The sequence below is a fragment of the Moschus berezovskii genome, chromosome 21, assembly GCF_049115385.1.
Source record: "Moschus berezovskii isolate FMDL1 chromosome 21, NW_MosBer_1.0, whole genome shotgun sequence".
NCBI classification, from domain to species: Eukaryota; Metazoa; Chordata; class Mammalia; order Artiodactyla; family Moschidae; genus Moschus; species Moschus berezovskii.
Window position 1 is genome coordinate 37,611,870 of NC_142480.1, and position 24,595 is coordinate 37,636,464.

The 24,595-nt window shown below is 38.1% G+C and overlaps 1 protein-coding gene across 28 annotated transcripts in view; it reads left to right on the plus strand.

The window, feature by feature from the left end:
- Window positions 1-24,595, plus strand: part of PEAK1 (pseudopodium enriched atypical kinase 1) — a 337,872-nt gene that overhangs the window by 143,572 nt on the left and 169,705 nt on the right. For 12 of the 28 annotated variants that reach the window (XM_055418081.2, XM_055418088.2, XM_088829557.1 and 9 more), the window contains 2 exons: window positions 15,254-15,335; window positions 21,227-21,389. The exons of 5 other annotated variants lie outside the window; for them this stretch is intronic. The gene's annotated coding sequence lies outside the window, so the exon portion shown is untranslated. Of the gene's footprint in view, window positions 1-136; window positions 219-15,253; window positions 15,336-21,226; window positions 21,390-24,595 lie in introns of all 28 variants that reach the window. 11 more of the 28 variants (XM_055418090.2, XM_088829558.1, XM_055418086.2 and 8 more) reach the window with 3 other exon arrangements.

Below are 24,595 nucleotides of genomic sequence, written 5' to 3' on the forward strand. Positions count from 1 at the left end.
GTTTAAAAAAGCCCATTAAATAGAATGAGTATTGTGGTAAGTACTGCATTATGGTAAATTTTAAAATGCTCAGTTTTAAAGTATGAGTCAAATGACCTTCACTAACACACATTTCCCACGTTGCATCATCCTGTAGGAAAAGAATGCTTGAGGCCCATTCCTAAGGAAAGAAAAGGAAGCAATGACATAATGCTTAGAGTTGGTGCCAGTTAAATTGGGTTTGTACTTTTTCTTTTCTTAATGTAACATGTTTATTCTAATCTTGAGTCTCTCTCTTTCTTTTCAGTCTCTTGCCTTATTCTAGCAGCAGATCTTATAATTTTGAACTCTGCCTTAGTGTGGAAGAGACAGATTAATAAGACATGCCCCTTTCTAGGTATTTGTCATATCTGTGAATATGAACAACAGAATGATAAAAAGCTAGCTATAAGTCACATTTCCAGATAAGAAGCTTGAGAGTTCTGGTAAAGGTAAAAAGCTAGTGGGTAGTCAGACCGGAATTCAAATTCAGATTTGTTGACTCCAAACCCCATTTGCCTTCCATTTTGTCACACTGCTCCTCATTTTATTTAGGTTTGGTTGTACAACTGCTTGTAACTGAAGTGGAGGGACCAGGACCCCATATATTTAATAAATATTTCTGATAAAAGGAGAGGAAACATTCTCTATTCCCTTAAAGTTTAGGAAATTAGAGAAGGAAAATAATATTTGTACAGCACTTAGTATGTGCCAGGTACTGATGTAGGGTCTTAACATGAGTTAGATCATTTAACATGAGCTATTTCAGAAAAGCCAGGTGACATGCTTTGTATTATCTCTGTTTTAAAGAAAAAGGAAGAGGCTGAAGCTCAGAGAAATAAATTGCCCTGAATCACGTAGCTAGTGAGTAACAAAAGCAGACTTGAAACTCTTTATTGTGAAATGTTAGATAGGGTTTCAGTTCAGTTCAGCCGCTCAGTCGTGTCCGATTCTTTGCCACCCATGAATCACAGCACGCCAGGCCTCCCTGTCCATCACCAACTCCCAGAGTTCACTCAGACTCATGTCCACCGAGTCGGTGATGCCATCCAGCCATCTCACTCTCTGTCGTCCCCGTCTCCTCCTGCCCCCAATCCCTCCTAGCATCAGAGTCTTTTCCAGTGAGTCAGCTCTTCGCATGAGGTAGCCAAAGTATTGGAGTTTCAGCTTCAACATCAGTCCTTCCAATGAACACCCAGGATTGATCTCCTTTAGAATGGACTGGTTGGACCTCCTTGCAGTACAAGGGACTCTGAAGAGTCTTCTCCAGCACCACAGTTCAAAAGCATCAATTCTTTGGCGATCAACTTTCTTCACAGTCCAACTCTCACATCCATACATGACCACGGGAAAAATCATAGCCTTGACTAGACGGACCTTGGTTGGCAAAGTAATGTCTCTGCTTTTTAATATGCTATCTAGGTTACATCATACCTATTGACTTAAAATTGAATGTCACACAAATCAAGTGAATAGCTGGACAGTTTGATCTAAGCTCCTTTGCGATTTGTGTCATTTGTCAGTTCAGTTCAGTCACTCAGTTATGTCCGACTCTTTGCACCCCATGGACTGCAGCACGCCAGGCTTCCCTGTCCGTTGCCAGTTCCTGGAGCTTGCTCAAATTCATGTCCATCAAGTCGGTGATGCCATCCAACCATCTCATCCTCTGTTGTCCCCTTCTCCTGCCCTCAATCTTTCCCAGCATCAGGGTCTTTTCTAATGAGTCAGCTCTTTGCATCAGGTGGCCAAAGTATTGGAGCTTCAGCTTCAGCATTAGTCCTTCTAATGAATGTTCAGGACTGATTTCCTTTAGGATGGACTGATTGGATCTCCTTGAGAGTCCAAGGACTCTCAAGAATCTTCTCCAACACCACAATTTAAAAGCATCAATTCTTCAGTGTTCAACTTTCTTTATCGTCTAGCTCTCACATCCATACAAGACTACTGCAAAAACTATAGCTTTGACAATATAGACCTTTGTCAGCAAAGTACCGTCTCTGCTTTTTAATATGTTGTCTAGGTTGGTCATAGCTTTTCTTCCAAGGAGCAAGCGTCTTTTAATTTCATGGCTACACTCGCCATCTGCAGGATTTTGGAGACCAAGAAAATAAAGTCTCTCACTGTTTCCATTGTTTCCCTATCTCTTTGCCGTGAACTGATGGGAACAGATGCTATGATATTCGTTTTTTGAATATTGAGTTTAAGCCAGGTTTTTCACTCTCCTCTCACTTTCTTCAAGAGGCTCTTTAGTTCCTCTTCACTTTCTCCCATAAGAGTGGTGTCATCTATATATCTGAGGTTACTGATATTTCTCCTGGCAAAAAAAAAAAAAAAAAAGTGTCATTTGTAAACATTCTTAATTGGACTGTTAACAGTTAAGTCATCTTCACCAAAGTAATATTTACATTTTCTTAATAAGCTTTCCGTTTTAGCTTTCCATTCCAGTTTGTAAAGGTAATTGTCTAAACTGTGGTGAAGACAGTTTAAATTCACGAAACAGTGACCGGCATCACATGATAGAAGGGCTTTTGAGGTAGCAGTCTGATCTGTGTCCTTCCTGCTCCTAACTTTCCTACTGACTTGTGTTATCTACCAGTCTCTTAGTCTACTTTTGGACTCGTTTTGTGAGATGAGAGGGTTGAGTTAATTGTTCCCTAAGTCTCTTACAACCATGAAATTATCATAAGAGTAAATAGATTTTTTAATGTGCTTCATATGTAAATATCAATGCATTTTTAGAGATGAGACATCTTTAGAGATCATCGAACTGAATCCTCCCATATGATAGATGCAGAAACTGAGACCCTTACGTTTGTATGACACTTTAAATATCCAAAACTCTTTCACCTACCTTAATCTCATACAAGCTGCACCACAATCTTGTATCATTATTGTACAAAAGAGCAGTTGAATTGGTCTAGGGTCACATAACTGAGCCTAAACTAAATGATTGACTAAACCTAGAGTTTTCTTTTTTATCTTGCTTTAGTGGGATTAATTGTATCTTTGTGATGAAGTCTTACTGCAGGAAAAAGTGAGAATTTAGTGGTTTATGAAATAAATCCAAGGAGGAAAAACCAGCGTTTCCCAGTATAAATGTAGCAATGACTACAAGCAGTATAAATAGCAGGAACAAAGAGGGAAGGGAATGGCAAAAACTCAGATCTGCATTGATTTAATCTTTGTTTTCATATTTTCCTGGATGATGAGTGGGTGTAATGGACTTAAGCAGCAGGAAATAAACTACAAGTGTCAGATTTTTGGCTTCCTTGATAGCTCAGTTGGTAAAGAATCCTCCTGCAATGTGGGAGACCCCAGTTCAATTCCTGGGTTGGAAAGATCCCCTGGAGAAGGGATAGGCTACCCACTCCAGTACCCTGGCCTGGGGATTTCCATGGACTGTAGTCCATAGGGTCACAAAGAGTCAGACACGACTGAGCGACTTTAAATGTAAAAAATAAATTGTAAATTACCTAAGGAAAACGTAAGACAGTTAATTCAAAAGGATATAAGGCACATGAATAAATAAATATGTGTGAGAAGCTAAATTTTACTGAAAATTATTTCATTATTTCATTGCCTTTAGTTATATGAGCTCAGTTTTCTTTCCTATTTCCACTTGGTAGTTTTGGAAGCATTAACTGTCCCAATGCCAGTGATCTTGCTGTACAGATCAGTAGATTCCTTTACTTTGGTAGCTTTCTGTAAACAATATATATATTTTAATTGGAAAGAAAATTATATTAAAACTAGTTTATGGATGTTAGTCATTATTTTTTTACAGTTCTGGTCCCCCAATTGTCCTTCCTTTAAAAGGAGGTAATTTTCTAGATTACATGGTGTGATGGTGCTTTCTCTGTGGATATGAAAATTTGGTCGTTAATAAAATCTATTTCTTTATTCTATATTAAAATTTTTAATAAACTGTATTTTCTAGAACTAATAAATGGAGGGAGGATCTTCCATATGTTTTATCAAATGAAGAAGACAATAAAGGATGTAATAGATGTACAACAAAATTTAAAGCAACATTAAATAAGATTTTACTTAAATTAGAAAAGAAAATGTTCTTCTTCAAATCTTTTTTTCCTTAGGAGTCTTTAATTTTAAAGATTCTCTTGTCCTGCAAGCTGACATTTCTCCCACATGCCCTTTCCTACAGAGCTCCACCTTTTAGCTAACTCCCATTCTAATACCATAAGATCCATGGTATTCAGGGAAATGGCATTTGAGGAAAACTTAAATTCTCAGTTTTGTATCTGACCTCAAAACATGTACAAGGGTATTTTTCAACCATTGCTTTAAAAGTTCTTTAAAGGAAAAAAATGAAAAGACCACTTCAGAGTAGCTGGTATTTAGTTTTGGTTTTGAGATATCTCTAGAACTAGTCTCCTAGAAACTTTAAACATCTGACATAACCAGTTTTTTATTGAATTGTACCTATTGTAATATGACTCTGTCTTGCTTACCCAGACTACAGTAAGTTTTAAGGACTACAAGTAGCTTCTCATTGGCCAGCTAGGATTTAGTGGTCATAATAAAGTTATGTTTAGCTGAAGGCTTAGAATTTTTTTAAGTGATAGGACTTTTTTTTTCCTGTGATTTGTCAGTTTCCTTTGTTTGGCACTAGGGTTAAAGAGCCAGACTTCCAGTCTGGTGCCTCATTAATTTTAAAACATTCTCTCAGTACAGGAATGGTTAAGAAGACGTGGGTTTACTCCATTAAGCTTTTTAATTTCGTAAACTACTTCTATAAGAAAATTGGGCTCCCCAGTGGCTTGGTGGTAAAGAATCTGTCTGCAGTGGAGGAGCTGCGGGAGACGGATTGGATCCCTTGGTCAGGAAGATCCCCTGGAGGAGGGCATGGCAACCCTCTCTAGTATTCTTGCCTAGGGAATCCCATGGAAAGAGGAGCCTGGCGGGCTGCAGTCCATGGGGTCACAAAAAGTCAAACATGACTGAAATGACTTAGCACACCCATAAGGAAATTATTGAAACACTTTTTTTTTCAGCCTTGTTTAGAAATTAGGTAGCACTAGAAAAGTGTTCTGCACGATATTGATTCAATATTAATATAGATTTGCTTTCTTCTGTGTAGTTTAGTTTCTATATCAGGGTACTTTCTAAGAATGAGATAAGTTCTTATAGATGTATGGAAATTTGAGGAACTCTCAGATCCTTTTCAGTGTCATCTTTAGTAAATCTGAGGATGGCAGTGAGGGAAAGACAGAGATATTAATTTGTGTGTGTGTGTGTGTGTATTTACATGTGTGATCTCAACACTGAGGAAATTCAATAAAGTAAAATTTGCATCTTCCTTAAAGGCTAACATAGCAGTGGAATTATAAGGAAATATTAACTAGTTTTCCTTTTCCAAATGTACTGCTGTTTAACAGTTATATGTACCTCAGGACTTATTTTATATTTTAGTATATATCTTAAAGAAGTAAATGAATTGATTCCTATTTTTTTAAAAGAAATGTAGGTGATAAAGGAGAGTTACAGAGTCTGCTGGGCTATATTTGTATTATCAGTTCATCTGTAGTTACCTGGTTATTTGTATTTATTAGAGAAAAATAGTATCAATCAAGCAAGTATAGTTAATTGACTATTTGTTGGCATATATGTGTGCCACTTTTATTTTTCTCAAAATGAGATTGGATGATTTTTCTAAGTATTCAAGAATTATTTGTTGGATATAACTGTTGAAATAAATAATCATTTGTTCTCTAGTCTTATTTCTTTTATAAAACTCCATCTCAAAAAAAAAAAAAGAATTAAACCAAAGGCCATTTGAGATTGCAACCAAGGTTTTCTATGAACAGTAAATATGGAATTTAAATTATGTAAGTCCCCTTGCTGGCTTTGCTCATTCTTGTATGGGAACAGAGCATTTCAATACAAGACTTGCTAGTCTACAGGAGATCAGTTCAGTTCAGTTCAGTCGCTCAGTCGTGTCCGACTCTCCGCGACCCCATGAATCACAGCATGCCAGGCCTCCCTGTCCATCACCAACTCCTGGAGTTCACTCAAACTCATGTCCACAGAGTCGGTGATGCCATCCAGCCATCTCATTCTCTGTCGTCCCCTTCTCCTCCCGCCCCCAACCTTTCCCAGCGTCAGAGTCTTTTCCAGTGAGTCAACTCGTCGCATGAGGTGGCCAAAGTATTGCAGTTTCAGCTTTAGCATCAGTCCTTCCAATGAACACCCAGGATTGATCTCGTTTAGAATGGACTGGTTGGATCTCCTTGCAGTCCAAGGGACTCTCAAGAGTCTTCGCCAGCACCACAGTTCAAAAGCATCAATTCTTCAGCGATCAGCTTTCTTCACAGTCCAGCTCTCACATCCATACATGACCACGGGAAAAACCATAGCTTTGACTAAACGGACCTTTGTTGGCAAAGTAATGTCTCTGCTTTTTAATATACTATCAAGGTTGGTCATAACTTTCCTTCCAAGGAGTAAGCGTCTTTTAATTTCATGGCTGCAATCAGCATCTGCAGTGATTTTGGAGCCCAAAAAAATAAAGTCTGACACTGTTTACACTGTTTTTCCATCTATTTCCCATGAAGTGATGGGACCAAATGCCATGATCTTCGTTTTCTGAATGTTGAGCTTCAAGCCAACCTTTTCACTCACCTCTTTCAGGAGTAAAAGATTTTGGGAACTCTGGGTTTTCCATACAGGGTAAACAAAAAAGCACATTATTATATTGAGTAAAACCATTTAAAATGGCTTTCTTTCTCTTCTCCAGTAATGCCAATACCATATATCTTATAAAATTAAAAATAGCAGGTGTCATTTTGCTAGCATGAATGCTGGTTTACAGACTTTAAAAGCAAACTATAGAGAAGGGCTGATGTGAAAAAGGGAGCACAAATCTTATACAGTCCATATAGTCTGAGGCCTGGTTATTACTAATAGGGGAGAGTCCTATCTAAAGGCCATCTACTCAAAGCTGATAACTAAGATTAGACATTGTGCTCATTCACTCAGTCATGTCCAACTCTTTGTGACACCATGAACAGTAGCCCACCAGGCTCCTCTGTCCATGGGATTCTCCAGGCAAGAATACTGGAGTGGATTGCCATTTCCTTCTCCAAAGTTAGACATTAACAGCCCATAAAAAGATCAAAGAAATCACACCAATAGTAGAGAATATTGAAACACAGCCCACACTGTCTGAAGTAGGATTATAGAATCCTCTTGAGTGCATGGATATATTTTGTGTGCCTTATTAATTCCTAGATAAAGCAAATTTAACAAGCATGAAATAGGAATAGGTTTTAGAATAGGAGTAAGCTGTGGAGATCATTTAATTGTTTCCTTTTTCAAAGAGAAACCAAGGATTAGAAGGTAAATTACTCAGTACCAGCTAGGTAGTGACAATAGTAGGAACTGAATACATCTGACCCTGAATAATGGGGTTGATCCAGGTATCATGGATAGTCTTCCCTCTGCATTTCCAGTTCCTCCACAAATCGAGATTCAACCAACTATGGTGTAGTACTGAAAAATATTGAGAATTGAGTTTAGTATTGAAAGATATCTGCATGTAAGTGGACCCATACCTTACCGTTCAAACCCGCACTGGTCAAGATTCAGCTGTACTTTTTCTGATCTATCAGTTATTGAAGATGGGACTTGAAAAGCTGTGATGGGAGATGATGGTTTTTATTATCGTTGTTTTAAATTTTTACATGCAGTAAAATTGACTTTTTAAAAATTAGTTCTGTGAGCTTTAACAGATATACAGATTCATGTAAACTACTACTACAAACTGGTTACAGGTAGACCCATCATCCCAGAAAATCCTTCAGACTGTTCCTTTTTGTTCAAAGCCTCTACCTCCATTTAAACCCCTGACAACTACTGGCCCGTATGTACTTCATTACTTTAGTTTTGCCTATTCCACAATGGTGCATAAATGGAACTATTCACAGTGAACTCTTTTGTGTGTGGCTTCTTCCCCTCAGCTTAATATTTTTGAGATTCATCCATGTTTTGTATATAAGTGATTTATTCTTTTTTAGTCGCTAAGTAGTGTTCTGTTGTACAATTACATAACCATTTGTTTAGTCATTCATCCATTAATGAACATTTGAGTTGTTTCCAGGTTTCAGCTATTATAAAGGATGCTGTGGCTTTTTTTTTTTTTTAAGAGAAAAGGAAAATTTTTTACTTACACATATTATAGAAAGCCTGATGCTGCTGCTGCTATTGTTTAGTTACTAAGTCATGTCCAACTCTTTGTGACCCTATGGGCTGTAGCCTGTCAGGTTCCTCTGTCCATGAAATTTTCCAGGCAAGAGTACCGGAGTTGGTGGCCATTTCCGTCTCCAGGGGTCTTCTCAACCCAGAAATAAAACCCACATCTCCTGCTTGACACGAGGATTCTTTACCACTGTGCCATCTGGGAAGCCTAGAAACCCTGATAATGAACTCTTAAAGTATTCACAATTTTGGTTCACTTTATACTCTGAAATAATTACAAATTCACAGGAATTTGCAAAGATAGTACCATGTAGAGATATCCTCTTTACCATTCACCCAGTTTATATTAGTTGCATCTAGTATAACTGTAGAGTAATAATCAAGAAACTGATATTGGTATAAAATGAGTAATAGTTCTTTGGCATTTTATCACATATGTAGATTCATATAACCAAGACTGCAATCTCACCAGAAAAACTTCCCTCGTTCTGCCCCTTTATAGTCACACACACACACACATCCTCCTCTCAACTACCCTTCACTCCTTGCAACCACTAATTTGTTATCCATCTCTATGATTTTGTCATTTTAAGAATGTCATATACATGGAAGTAACCTAGATGTCTGTCAACAGATGAACATACAAGGAAACTGGTACATACATACAATGAAATTTTACTCAGCCACAAAAAGGAACAAATCTGAGTCTGTTCTTTTGAGGTGGATGAACCTAGAGATTGTTATGCAGAGTGAATTAAGTCAGTAAGAGAAAAATTATATATTAACACATATATATATGTAATCTAGAAAAATGTTACTGATGAACCTATTTGCAAGGCAAGAATAGAGACACCGTCATAGAAAACAGACTTGTAGACACAGTGGGAGAAGGAGAGAGTGGGATGAATTGGGACGTTGCTGTATAACACAGGGAGCTGAACCTGGTACTCTGTGATAACCTATACTTTTGGCTAATTCACGGTGTTGTGTGGCAGAACCAGCACAACATTGTAAAGGGATTATCCTCCAATTAAAAATAAATTTAAAAATAGTAAAAAATATCATATTGATGGAATTATATAATATATAACCTTTGAGACTGGCTATTTTCATTTAGCATAATGCCCTTGAGATACACCCAAATTACACTGTGTTCATTCCTTTTTATTGCTGATTTAGTATTTCATAGTATTGATGTACCACAATTTGTTTAACCATCCATTGCAGGACATTTTAGTTGCTTCCAGTATGAGTCTGCTGCTAAGGTAATTATTGATATGTTAGGACCTAAATCTGACATTTAATTTTTTGTATTCCGTTTGTTTCCTCCTTTCCATTTTTCTTTTCTTTTTCCTGTTTTTCTGTGCATTACTTGAATACTTTTTAGAATTCCATGTTGACCCACTGTAGTGTTTTAAACTGTATTTCTTTGTATAAATTCTTCATCGTTGCTCTAGATATTGCACTGTGTAATTACGACACACCACGGTCTCCTGTGCCATACTACTACTGGTACTCTGCATTTTAGTACTGCAATCGAAGCATAGAATCCTTACCTTCCTTCAGTCCCTTTATCATCCCTCATTTAAATGACTTAATATTTTCATATATAAGTTGTATTATTGATAGGTATATATTATATGCATGTGTACATAGTTTTATATCTTCTTGTTTTAAATACTTTCTTTAATACATTGTGAACCATATCAGACAGTATTATAATCTTTGCCTAAACAATCAGACATAATTTGGAAGATAAGAGAAGAACTATTATTCATGGTATAACTAGTATCCATAGTTTTATTCTTTTAGCCTTCTTCCTGATGTTCCAAAATGTCATCTTTTTTCATTTCCTTTCAATTTAGAGAGCTTCCTTTATCCATTCTTTTAGGGCAAGTCAGCTAGCAATAAATTCTCTTAGCTTTCCTTTACCTAAGAATATCTTGATTTTCTCTTCATTCCCCAATGATATTTTTCTGGAGGAAAAATTCTGGATTGACAGTTCTTTCAGCTCTTGAGAAAGATTGTGCCAGTTCCTTTTGGCCTCTATGTCTTCTTATGAGAAATCCATTGATAGTCAAATTGGTTTTTCCTTGTAGGTAAAGGATCTTTTCTCTCTTGCTGCTTTTAAGATTTTTTTTTATTGTGTCTAGTTTTCAGAAGTTTGACCATGGTATGTCTTGGTGTAGATTTCTCTGTGTTTACTCTGTTTGAAGTTTGTTCAGCTTCTTGAATCTATAGGTTTATGTCTTTTGCCAATTTTGGGAAAATTTTTCAACCATATTTTTTCAAATATTTTTTCAGCCCTGCTCTTTTTCTCCTCACTTCCAAGACTGTGATGACTTGAATATTTGAACTTTTGGTATAATTTCATGGTTCCCTGAGGCTCTGTTCATTTGCATTCAGTCTATGTCCTTTATGCTATTTAGGATGGGTAACTTCTATCGTTTTATCTTTTTTTAATTTATTTATTTTAATTGGAGGCTAAATACTTTACAATTGTTTCATCTTTTAGTTACTGATTTTTTTCTTCTATCCTCTCCATTCTCTTGTTTAGCCCATCTATTGAATTTTTAATTTCAATTATCATAATTTCAGTTCTGTAATTTTATTCTTTGTATCTTCTATTTTTTATAATAATTTAATTCTTTGTATTTCTTTGCTAAGACCTTTTGTTTCTTAGACTTTCTATTTTTCATTTCTTTCCAGTATGTTAATCTCCTTGAATGGTTTTCAGTTAAAACCTGTTTCTGTGTGTAGGCCTTCTGGGGTCATTTTTAATAGCCTGGCATATTCAGGGAGGTTCATCCCCTCTTGCTGGAGGGGAACATGTTGAAATTTTGGCCCTGTGTCAGCTCTGAGAATTTTTTGTTTTAGAACTCCATGATAGCTTTTTTTCCTTAGAAGTTCTTCTTGGCTGGTCTCAATAAATTTTACCCTTCTCATGTACAGGTTTTAATACAGCTAAATATTCAAGGGAACCCTCATCTAAATTACTGGAACTCTTTCCCTGCTCTCTGGAACTCTACTCCATAAATTCTAGCTTCCTTGACCTCCTGGTACTGTTTTCTCTGTCTCCTCAAGTCAGTAAGATTGGCAGGCTCTATTTTGGTTCTTTCTGCTGTGCTGGAGTTTCTTCCTGGCTGAGAAACTTAGATGATGGTAGGGCTTGCCTTCTTTACTTCGCTTTTCTCAGGGACCATAGTCCTACACCGCCTGTGTCTGAAAATAGTCCCCTCCTGTACTTTATACGGTGTTCCAGTTGTTTTCAATGGGAGGATTATTCTGGACTGTTTACCTACTCAAGGCCTCAAAAGCAGAAGTTGAATCATTCTAGAATTAGTTTTAATGCTAAAACAGTTTACAAAATTCTGAAACTCTCAAGCAGTTATTATTTTTTATATAGTTTAACATTTTATTCACCTCTCAGTATTGTCATCAGTGATATTGTATCAACTGTTGGAACTATTAATTATTTTTCAATTCAGAGATTCCACTGCACACTTTCAATCAGAAGTTGACCCAAAGGTAATGATTTATCATGCCTAATAAATTTCATAAATCAGGAAAGTGGATTTTTCGGTATACAAAAATTCTCTCAATATTATGGCATAGTCATTTTAAATATAAGGTTGTTACTTAATATTTCACTAGAAACATGAAAGACTATTATACTGGGAGATAAGGGCTAAAGTGAACCATTTGATCTAGTATTTTTAAATGTAAATCCTATCATTTTGGAGCATAATTGTGTATTTTATATTCAGTTCAGTTCAGTTCAGTCCCTCAATCATGTCCGACTCTTTGCGACCCCATGAATCACAGCACACCAGGCCTCCCTGTCCATCACCAACTCCCAGAGTTCACTCAAACTCATGTCCATCGAGTCGGTGATGCCATCCAGCCATCTCATTCTCTGTCGTCCTCGTCTCCTCCCACCCCCAAACCCTCCCAGCATCAGACTCTTTTCCAGTGAGTCAACTAGTCACATGAGTTGGCCAAAGTATTGGAGTTTCAGCTTTAGCATCAGTCCTTCCAATGAAAACCCTGAATTGATCTCCTTTAGAATGGACTGTTGGATCTCCTTGCAGTCCAAGGGACTCTCAAGAGTCTTCTCCAGCACCACAGTTCAAAAGAATCAATTCTTCGGCGATGAGCTTCTTCACAATCCAACTCTCACATCCATACATGACCACGGGAAAAACCATAGCCTTGACTAGACAGACCTTTGTGGGCAAAGTAATGTCTCTGCTTTTTAATATGCTATCTCTTATGTTGTTGTTGGCCGAAGAATCGATGCTTTTGAACTGTGGTGTTGGAGAAGACTCTTGAGAGTCCCTTACACTGCAAGGAGATCCAACCAGTCCATTCTAAAGGAGATCAATCCTGGATGTTCATTGGAGGGACTGATGCTAAAGCTAAACTGCAGTACTTTGGCCACCTCATGCGACGAGTTGACTCACTGGAAAAGACTCTGATGCTGGGAAAGGTTGGGGGCGGGAGGAGTAGGGGACGACAGAGAATGAGATGGCTGGATGGCATCACCGACTCTGTGGACATGAGTTTGAGTGTACTCCGGGAGTTGGTGATGGACAGGGAGGCCTGGCGTGCTGTGATTCATGGGGTCGCGGAGAGTCGGACACGACTGAGCGACTGAACTGACTGACTGACTGATGTTGTTGGAAGAGGGTGTTTTCTATGACCAGTGCGTTCTCTTGGCAAAACTCTATTAGCCTTTGCCCTGCTTCATTTCGTGATCCAAGGCCAAATTTGCCTGTTACTCCAGGTGTTTCTTGACTTCTTACTTTTGCATTCCAGTCCCCTATCATGAAAAGGACATCTCTTTTGGGTGTTAGTTCTAAAAGGTCTTGTAGGTCTTCATAGAACTGTTCAACTTCGGCTTCTTCAGCATTACTGGTTGGGGCATAGACTTGGATTACTGTGATCTTGAACAGTTTGCCTTGGAAATGAACAGAAATCATTCTGTCGTTTTTAAGATTGCATCCAAGTACTGCATTTCGGACTCTTTTGTTGACCATGATGGCTACTCCATTTCTTCTAAGGGATTCCTGCCCACAGTAGTAGATATAATGGTCATCTGAGTTAAATTCACCCATTCCAGTCCATTTAATTCACTGATTCCTAGAATGTCTACGTTCACTCTTGCCATCTCCTGTTTGACCACTTCCAATTTGCCTTGATTCATGGACCTAACATTCCAGGTTCCTATGCAATATTGCTCTTTACAGCATCGGACCTTGCTTCTAGCATCAGTCACATCCACAACTGGGTATTTGTTTTGCCTGGCTCCATCCCTTCATTCTTTCTGGAGTTATTTCTCCACTGATCTCCAGTAGCATACTGGGCACCTACTGACCTGGGGAATTCCTCATTCAGTATCCTATCATTTTGCCTTTTGATACTGTTCATGGGGTTCTCAAGGCAAATATACTGAAGTGGTTTGCCATTCCCTTCTCCACTGGACCACATTCTGTCAGACCTCTCCACCATGACCTGTCCGTCTTGGGTGACCCCACATGGCATGGCTTAGCTTCATTGAGTTAAACAGGGCTGTGGTCCATATGATCAGATCAACTAGTTTTTTGTGATCCTTGGAAGGAAAGTTATGACCAGCCTAGATAGCATATTAAAAAGCAGAGACATTACTTTGCCAACCAAGGTCCGTCTAGTCAAGGCTATGGTTTTTCCCGTGGTCATGTATGGATGTGAGAGTTGGACTGTGAAGAAGGCTGATCGCCGAAGAATTGATTCTTTTGAACTGTGGTGCTGGAGAAGACTCTTGAGAGTACCTTGGATTGCAAGGAGATCCAACCAATCCATTCTAAAGGAGATCAATCCTGGATGTTCATTGGAAGGACTTATGCTAAAGCTGAAACTCCAATACTTTGGCTACCTGATGCGACGAGTTGACTCACTGGAAAAGACTCTGATGCTGGGAGCGATTGAGAGTAGGAGGAGCCGGGGACGACAGAGAATGAGATGGCTGGATGGCATCACCGACTCAATGGACATGAGTTTGAGTGAACTCCGGGAGTTGGTGATGGACAGGGAGGCTTGGCGTGCTGTGGTTCATGGGATCGCTAAGAGAAGGACACGACTGAGCGACTGAACTGAACTGAATGTCTCTGCTTTTTAATGTGCTATCTAGGTTGGTCATAACTTTCCTTCCAAGGAGTAAGCGTCTTTTAATTTCATGGCTACAGTCAGCATCTGCAGTGATTTTGGAGCCCAAAAAAATAAAGTCTGACACTGTTTCCACTGTTTCCCCATCTATTTCCCATGCAGTGATGGGACCAGATGCCATGATCTTCGTTTTCTGAATGTTGAGCTTCAAGCCAACCTTTTCACTCTCCTCTTTCACTTTCATCAAGAGGCCTTTGAGTTCCTCTTCACTTTCTGCCATAAGGGTGGTGTCCTCTGCATATCTGAGGTTATTGATATTTCTCCCTGCAATCTTGATTCCAGCTTGTGCTTCTTCCAGCCCAGTGTTCCTCATGATGTACTCTGCATAGAAGTTAAATAATCAGGGTGACAATATACAACCTTGACGTACTCCTTTCCCTATTTGGAACCAGTCTGTTGTTCCATGTCCAGTTCTGACTGTTGCTTCCTGACCTGCATACAGGTTTCTCAAGAGGCAGGTCAGGTGGTCTGGGATTCCCATCTCTTTCAGAATGTTCCGCAGTTTATTGTGATCCACACAGTCAAAGTATTTTATATTAGGAACTGGCAAATGTTATCTGGGAAGGGCCAGATAGTGTATGTTTTAGACTTTGTGGGCCATACAGTCCTTGTTGCAACAATTCATCTCTCCCTCTGCAGTACAAAAGCAGCCATAGATGATACGTTTTAAAATGTGCTGGTTGTGTTCTGATAAAACTTTATCTATAGAAAATGAAATTTGAATTTCATATAATTTTTACGCCTCAAAATATTTTTATTCTTTTGATCTTTTTTTCCAGCTATTTTAAAGTGTAAAAACTACATTCTTGCCTTGCAGGTCACGCATAAACAGGTGTTCAGACTTGGCCCCTGAGTCATAGTTTGACAGTCGCTGTGCTATACAATTAAAAAGCTCCCAGGTAAGCTGCAGGATACCTGTTGGACTGTTATGTTTTAATTCTTAGTAATACTTTTACTTAAACATTCTCTATTGTTAAAGAGCAAAGTAAATAAGATGGCACAGTACTGAGCCTGTAGGGCTTTGATAGATTTTTTTAATGGCAATGATTATACCTGTGGTTCCTTAGTTAATGAAGAATTTGGGCTAATGCCTAAGTTACCTTACTCTCAAACTGGCATCTTTTCTCTTTTAAATTTTGCAAGATTAAATTCCTTCCTTCTTATTTTGTTTCAATATGCCTACCTTATTAATGTTTCCAAATTAGCGCATATGTAACCTGAATTTAGTTATTTAGTGATGACGTTACCCTGTACTCATAAACAAAAGGTCCCCCAGCATTATTCATTTTTTACTTCATGCTGTCCCTACTAACAGTCAGTTCAATTCAGTCGCTCAGTTGTGTTCGACTGTTTGAGAGCCCATGGACTGCAGCATGCCAGGCTTCTCTGTCTATCACCAATTCCCAGAGTTTACTCAAACTCGTGTCCATTGAGTCGGTGATGCCATCCAACCATCTCATCTTCTGTCATCCCCTTCTCTTCCTGCCTTCAATCTTTCCTAGCATCAGGGTCTTTTCAAATTAGTCAGCTGTTCTCATCAGGTGGCCAGAGTATTGGAGTTCCAGCTTCAGAATCAGCCCTTCCAATGAACATTCAGGACTGATCTCCTTTAGGATGGACTGGTTGGATCTTCTTGCAGTACAAGGGACTCTCATGAATCTTTTCCAACACCACAGTTCAAAAGCATCACTTCTTCGGCGATCAGCTTTCTTTATCGTCCAACTCTCACATCCATACATGACTACTGGAAAAACCATAGCCTTGACTAGACGGACCTTTGTTGGTAAAGTAATGTCTCTGCTTTTTAATATCCTATCTAGGTTTGGCATAACTTTTCTTCCAAGGAGTAAGCATCTTTTTATTTCATGGCTGCAGTCACCATCTGCAGTGATTTTGTAGCCCAAAAAAGAAAGTCTGCCACTGTCTCCACTGCAGTCTTCTCCCAGCAATCTTGATTCCAGCTTGTGCTTCATCCAGCCCGGCATTTTGCATGATGTACTCTGCATATAAGTTAAATAAGCAGGGTGACAATATACTGCCTTGACGTACTCCTTTTCCTATTTGGAACCAGTCTGTTGTTCCATGTCAAGTTCTAACTGTTGCTTCCTGACCTGCATACAGCTTTCTCAGGAGTTAGGTCAGGTGGCCTGGTATTCCCATCTCTTGAAGAATTTTCCAGTTTATTGTGATCCACACAGTCAAAGGCTTTGGCATAGTCAATAAAGCAGAAATATATGTTTTTCTGAACTCTCTTGCTTTTTCGATGATCCAGCGGATGTTGGCAATTCGATCTCTGGTTCCTCTGCCTTTTCTAAAACCAGCTTGAACATCTGGAAGTTCACAGTTCACATATTGTTGAAACCTGGCTTGGAGAATGTTGAGCATAACTTTGCTAGCATGTGAGATGCGTGCAATAGTGTGGTAGTTTGAGCATTCTTTGGCATTGTCTTTCTTTGGGATTGGAATGAAAACTGACCTTTTCCAGTCCTGTGGTCACTGCTGAGTTTTCCCAATTTGCTGGCATATCGAGTGCAGCACTTTCACAGCATCATCTTTTAGGATTTGAAATTGCTGAACTGGAATTCCATCACCTCCACTAGCTTTGTTCGTAGTGATGCTTCCTAAGGCCCACTTGACTTCACATTCCAGGATGTCTGGCCCTAGGTGAGTGATCACACCGCTGTGATTATCTTGGTCGTGAAGACATTTTTTGTACAGTTCTTCTGTGTATTCTTGCCACCTCTTCTTAATATCTTCTGCTTCTGTTAGGTCCATACCATTTCTGTCCTTTATTGTGCCCATCTTTGCATGAAATATTCCCTTGGTGTCTCTAATTTTCTTGAAGAGATCTCTCGTCTTTCCCATTCTATTGTTTTCCTCTATTTCTTTGCAGTGATCACTGAGGAAGGAATGGAGTGGATAGCCATTTCCTTCTCCAGGGGATCTTCGCAACCCAGGGATCAAAACTGGGTCTCCTGAATTGCAGACAGATTCTTTACTGTCTGAGCCACCAGGGTATCCTGAGAATGATTAAGAGTATTTTCCTTCGTTAAGGTTTATAATTGAAGTTGTTCTTTAGCAATGTGCAAAATCCAGTGCTGTCAACGTTCTAGAAGAGAATTTTGGTATATGCTGCTGTTGCTTCAGTGAGTGGGTAGTAACATAGCTCCATATACATTCAGGGAATACTTTTCATGTCTACATGTCTTCATGATGTTTTCCCAACACTCTGGTACATCATCCAGGGGAGAGGAAAACAGGCAATTCATTTCATTTTACATGCAGAGAGAGAATAATCTTTTCACTGAATTATAAAATAAGGATTGGTTCTGAAAGAAGCTTTGAAGTAATAGGAAATTGTCATCCAAAGAGAATTCATGTAGTTAGTTAAAAAAAAAATAGGTTAAGAATTTGTAGTAATTGTTATTTTATTGTTGTTGTTACATAGGAGTCAATAGTTTTAATATGGCCAATTTTCACATGTATTTTGAAGAATATGGTACTTAAGAGATTTTTCTCAAAAATTCCTATTTCATTATTTTGATAATTTAGAAACTTTTTCCCATGAGCATTATAAGTGAATTCCTATCTTATAACATGTATGTCTTCCTATGTCTGGAAAATTCACCCCCTAAATTTCTCCATGTCTTTCTCATTTCAACCTGAGATCATCTCTCCTGAGGGCCTTCCTTTATACACTGTCTCAAACAGCAACTCCACCTTCCCAGCCTCTAACACCCAGTTTTATTTTCTTCGATGTATTTATCACCATCTGAAATTAGTTTGTTCATTTACTGACTTGTCTCTCTCTGTATTAAAATGTTGGCTCTCTGAGAGAAGAGATCTTGCTTGTCTGTCTATCTCTACTACTTACAACATTTCCTTTCATATAGTAGGCCTTAAGTATAATTTATGTGGTTGGAAGGATGAATAAATGAAAGTATGCCTAAGGTGTGATTTGTAGGAATATCTGATGGGCTAATGTGTATAGTGAATCACCAAGAAGGAATACGAGTAACTTTACCCAAATTTATTTCACTATATAGAACTACTTTTTCTTTGAGCATTTAGCCATGTCAGACTTCCACAGAAGACATTTTGGAAATGTGACTGATGTACAGATATATTAATTTTTTTTCTTTTTATATTATAATATCAAACATATACAAATTGTAAGAATGGTACAGATAATTTTTCGTGAATCACTTGATAGTAAGTTGCTGACATTATACTGCATCACCACTGAGTACTCTAGAGTGCATTTCCTACAAAGACATTCTGCCACATAATCAGGATAAAATAATCACACTCAGGAATTCAATTGGTTGTTTGGTTACTACCATCTAACCTACAACCTACAATTGGTTGATTGGTTTCTACCATCTAATGTACAACCCTATTCAAGTCATACCAGTTGTTCTGGAATTCAGTGGTGAACATCCCTAGAAAGGAGAGAGGCACAGAGTAGGCACCCTCAAAATTTGCATGTCTTTCCTTTCAAATCTTTGGCTGATTACTTAAGTTCACATGTGGAGGAGACTCCCTAGGGCCTGCTGCTGCTGCTGCTGCTGCTGCTAAGTCACTTCAGTCGTGTCCGACTCTGTGTGACTCCATAGACGGAAGCCCACCAGGCTCCCCCTTCCCTGGGATTCTCCAGGCAAGAACACTGGAGTGGGTTGCCATTTCCTTCTCCAATGTGTGAAAGTGAAAAGTGAAAGTGAAGTCGCTCAGTCTTGTCCGACCCTTAGCGATCCCACGGACTGCAGCCTACCAGGCTCCTCCATCCATGGGATTTTCTAGGCAAGAGTACTGGAGTGGCTTGTCATTGCCTTCTCCGTCATAGGGCCTAGTGGAAGGTAATAGCAGACATGAGAAGTTTTTGAGGGGATATTTCAAATTTGAAGTTTGAGTTCTACCAAACACATCAGAATAAAGCGTTCAGAAAAAGACTATTTCAAGGAATGCAGGGTAGATTATAAGAGGATAATAGATCACTGCATTAGGAAAGAGTAAGGCAGTGTAGGTTCTCCTTTCAGTTTTGTCACTAACTAACGACGGATGGCATCACCGACTGTGGATATGAGTTTGAGTGAACTCCGGGAGTTGGTGATCGACAGGGAGGCCTGGCGTGCTGTGATTCATGGGGTCGCGGAGAGTCGGACACGACTGAGCGACTGAACTGAACTGAACTGAACACCTAAGCTGATCGCTGAAGAATTGATGCTTTTGAACTGTGGTGCTGGAGAAGACTCTTGAGATTCCCTTGGACTGCAAGGAGATCCAACCAGTCCATTCTAAAGGAGCTCACTCCTGGGTGTTCATTGGAAGGACTGATTCTAAAGCTGAAACTCCAATACTTTGGCCACCTCATGCGACTAGTTGACTCACTGGAAAAGAGTCTGATGCTAGGAGGGATTGAGGGTGGGAGGAGACGGGGACAACAGAGAATGAGATGGCTGGATGGCATCACCGACTCAATGGACATGAGTTTGAGTGAACTCCGGGAATTGGTGATGGACAGGGAGGCCTGGCGTGCTGTGATTCATGGGGTCGCAGAGAGTCGGACACGACTGAGCGACTGAACTGAACTGAACACCTACCCATGGGAAAACACTTAACTTCTCTCTCTGAAAGTACTTTTCTAGGTTATCACTATTTGTATGTCTGTAAGTTCAATTTCTTTTCATATTCAAATTTCAAAAAATAGGCATTGATTGCATTTTTCTTTTTTAAAAACTCATAGCGGAAAGAGTAACTGATTTTGCCACTGTTTTTGTGATACTGGGCTTTGAGCAAACTCTGGGAAATAGTGAAAGAGGAGGCTGGCATCTTGCAGTCCATGGGGTTTTAGAGAGTTGGACATGACTTTAGTGATATATATATATATTTCTTGGTAATATGTCTCGTACATGACACTCATCATTGTTATACACCACTCGAAGTGATAGATATATACACTGTAAGAATATTGGATATTGTTTTCATTGTGAATAACACAGCTATGTCAGAGTTAGATATTGTTAGATGTTGCACAAAAGTGTCGTTTTTAAATGTGCCTTTGTTGTCTTAAAATCTATTGAAAGGTTCAATTCTACAGTATGTAAGCACAATCTGGAATCATTTAAAAGTTTTCACATTATCTTTTTCTTTCTTAACTCTTCTAGTTATTTTCCTTGTATTTAGTGTTATAAAAAAAGCAAATGAGGGGTTGGGCCTGTTTAAACATGCATGTAATTTGCGCTCAAGAGTCAGAAATAGATAGGAATTTATTATTTTAATCTTAAGTGATATTTTGTATGCCAAATTATAAATATATTTTATACTTAAACCTAAAGTAAAACTACAAAGTGGCTAGAGAAATTTTTGTAATTGAAGATAAACACTTTCATATTTGACAGAGGCCGTATCAAAGTTGGATATTGTCACTTAGAATTGAATTTTTATGAAGGTGAAGTAGAATTTTATGTTTCATATTCTTTTATTTGTAGCCAAAAATAGAAATATATGAAGACAATCAAATGAAGTCTTAGAAAGCTTCAAATGCATCAGTACTAATTTGATTCATATAAGTTGCTAGATTCTTAGATATGTCATGGATAGTTCTTGAGTGTGTAGAATTCTATCCATGTCACTTCCTAAGTAAGGAAGTTACTTCTTAAACAAATAAGTCCAATTTTACCTATTGAGTAAGGGTAAAATTAAGAATATCCTAAATGAAAGAAAATGTCCAATATATTTAAAACTAGTTTACCTCTCCAGTTTAGCTCTATTTTGTGCTGTTCTCTTGCAGTAAACACCACTTTCTTCAGAACATAAGGAATGAGAGGCAAGGAAGAAAGGACATTCATTCCTCTTGGAAGGACCCAAAGCACTTTGAAATTTAAAGGAATGTAATTATAGCTGCTAAAACCACCTTTGTCACCGAAATGGATGAAGTACTTCAAATTTAAATGGTAACCAGAATTCTCATATCATGTTTCCACCAAGAACTTTAGATCACTTGAAAGGATTTTTTTTTAACTTTAAATATTTACTTTAACAAATACCAAAGTGCAGATAGCTGATAATTTTATAACTTATTTAGCATAGCTAGAATTTTATTTTCTCTTTTAATGCTTGACCCTGATATTAGCCAAAAGAATTGTTGTTTTTTCCCCCAGGTTATCAACTTCTTAACATAGAAACAGATAAGCTTATTTGAATAAGAATATGGCACAGTATTAGTATACTTACAGGTCTGTCCTTTGCCAAATATTTTTTCCTTTCATAAAAGCAACTTGGGCAACATAAATGGTAGTATTCTGTCACATGTGAAAGTGTTTTATAATCTTATTTTCTGAACTTTATTTCATATTGTTTTTTTAGTTTCCTTATGTGACATCTGGTCTCTTGATCTTTTTCTTTTTGTATCTAACATCTTATTTTAATTTAATCTTTATTTTATCCTCTCCCCCTCCTTCTCAGGAATTTAGGGTTATAAAAGACACCAGGTTTTAAGTATTCTGTCATAAAAAAAAAAGACACAAGGATCCAAAACGGAAAAGGAGAGAGAAGTTTGAAAAAATTATAGAATTATTTCCTGTTGTGAAATCACAGTGATTGTTACATTTTATGTAGAGTGGAAAGCAATTATAGAAAGACTTAAAATTCTTTGTCAGTCTTTTCAAATCTCCTTGATCTTAGGCCAAAATTATTTCAACACGTGTTTTGTAAAAGCTCAAATGTTTGCAACTTTAATGACAACATAGTGAACAATTAGAACTTTTATTCATTGGAAAAGTCTATTAATTTAGTTTTGAGGGATAACCGTTTGTTCACTTGAGTCATTGTGTCTTGGTAGTGTATGAATGCAGTTGAGTAAAACTAGATCCTTATTGTGAAATCAGAACATGTGAAAAATCAAATACAGTCCTAATCAATGACTAATCCTAATGATTCTAAGGAATGTGGGACCTATTATTTCAGGAAAATGATTTAAATTGGTAAGTGATGGCATCACCAACTCGATGGACATGAGTTTGAGTGAACTCCAGGAGTTGGTGATAGACAGGGAGGCCTGGCGTGCTGTGATTCATGGGGTTGCAAAGAGTCGGACACGACTGAGCGACTGAACTGAACCCAGGATAAGTAGTATGTAAGGAATGTTCCCTGTGCTAACATTAACCTGGATAGGAAATACCTTAACATTGATTTTTTTTCTTTTTATTTATTCAATTATTGGTTAAACTTCTACGTATGGCATAGTTAGGAATTTCCATATGCTTGTCACTATCTCCCAGCATTTAGCGTTTTTAAAATATTGAGCAAATTCTTTCTAGTCCTCAGCTATTAAAAAATTATACAAAGTTGAAGAAAGTAACTTTTGAAACAGCAAAAATTTAAGTGCTGAATATTCAGTTATACAAGCAAATAGTACATAGAACGTCACTGGAGAATTCCCTGGAGGTCCAGTGCTTAGGACTCAGCAATTTCACTGCCCTGGGCCTGGGTTCTATCCCTGGTCAAGGACCCAAGATCCTGCAAGCCACGTGGTACAGCTAAAAGAAAAAAGAAAGTCAGCAAGCTTCCATGTCTTCTCTACTAATGATCTAAGTTTTCTTTATCCATTTGATTGTGTCTGATTCTATAACCTCGTGTAACCACAGCTTCATTAATAAATCCAAAACAAACTATTGTCAAAGCTTTTATTGTGATACATTTACCACTCCTTACCAAACATTTATTTCCATTTGAATTCATCTCTTAGTGATTTGGAGGGTTTCCCTGGTGGCTCAGATGGTCATGAATCTGCCTACAATCCAGGAGACCCGAGTTCGATCCCTGGGTGGAGAAGATCCCCTGGAGAAGGAAATGGCAACCCATTCCAGTATTCATGCCTGGAGAATTCCATGGACAGAGGAGCCTACTTGGGTACAGTCCATGGGGTTGCAAAGAGTCAGACATGACTGAGCGATTAACACTTTCCCTTTCACAGTGATTTTTGGTAACCATGGATAGGATCATTGAAATCCATGGGGAGTGGCTTTTTCTAATCATTAATTTCCACTTTTTTCACTACCAAATTTGTTTTTTAGGGTCATCATATTAACAAGGTCAAATTAAATTAGAACTTGACCTCTCTACAAAATAAAAATATTGCCTTTATTCTCCCATCAAGTCCAGTTCAGAAGTCATGTAATTCACATGCACGAGACTACCTGAATTACATATTACTTATTTTTTTGGTCCCATCTAAGCTGAGTGCTTCCAGAATCCCAAATCTGTTGTGGCTTTTGTCGAGGGAATGGAATCAGGCTTCTGACTGTGCAACTGACAGAATTTCTAAATTAGAAATTCACATTTCTAACTGTACAAACTATCATGGCCACCCTGAATAGGCTAAAATTTAAAAGATAATGTTCTAGCTATGTTAAAGTTGAATCGAACAGCCAGTTTTATCTAAGTTCATTAGCTTAAAATTATGATTCTTGGGAACAGAGTATATTCTTGCATATGGTAAGACCACTGCAAATAATGTATCTATAAAGAATCTTAAACTCATAAAGCTTAATAGGCTCCATTTAGGAAAACTGCCCTTATGGAGGGAAGCCTAGGTATAATTTGCCCAGACAAATAGGAATTTAACATAATAGTAATTAATGTGTATTGAGTGATTAGCATACGCGAAACATTGGGATTAGTGTTTAATATGCAATATCTGAGATTTCACCACTCTATTTGACATGAAGTGAAGTGAAGTGAAGTCGCTCAGTCGTGTCCGACTCTTTGTGACCCCATGGACTGTTTCCCACCAAGCTCCTCCATCCGTGGGATTCTCCAGGCAAGAGTACTGGAGTGGGTTGCCATTTCATAGATCATATTATTAATTATCTCCATCTTACATATGAGGAAACACATTCTCAAGGAAGTTATTTAAATTGCCCTGCGTCAAGTTGCTAGTTCAAGATAGAGTCAGCTCCATAACCTGAACTCTTAACCAGGAGTTTATTCTAGTTTATAAACATTCAATACTTCAAAACTTCAACTTGTTAAAATTTTTATTCACCCAGTGGCAGATAAGAAGAGGTCTTATTATTAGCAGTATTCTCATTTCAGTTTTGTGAAATTATGTTCCCTTGGGCTTCCCTTGTGGCTCAGCTGGTAAAGAATCCGCCTGCAA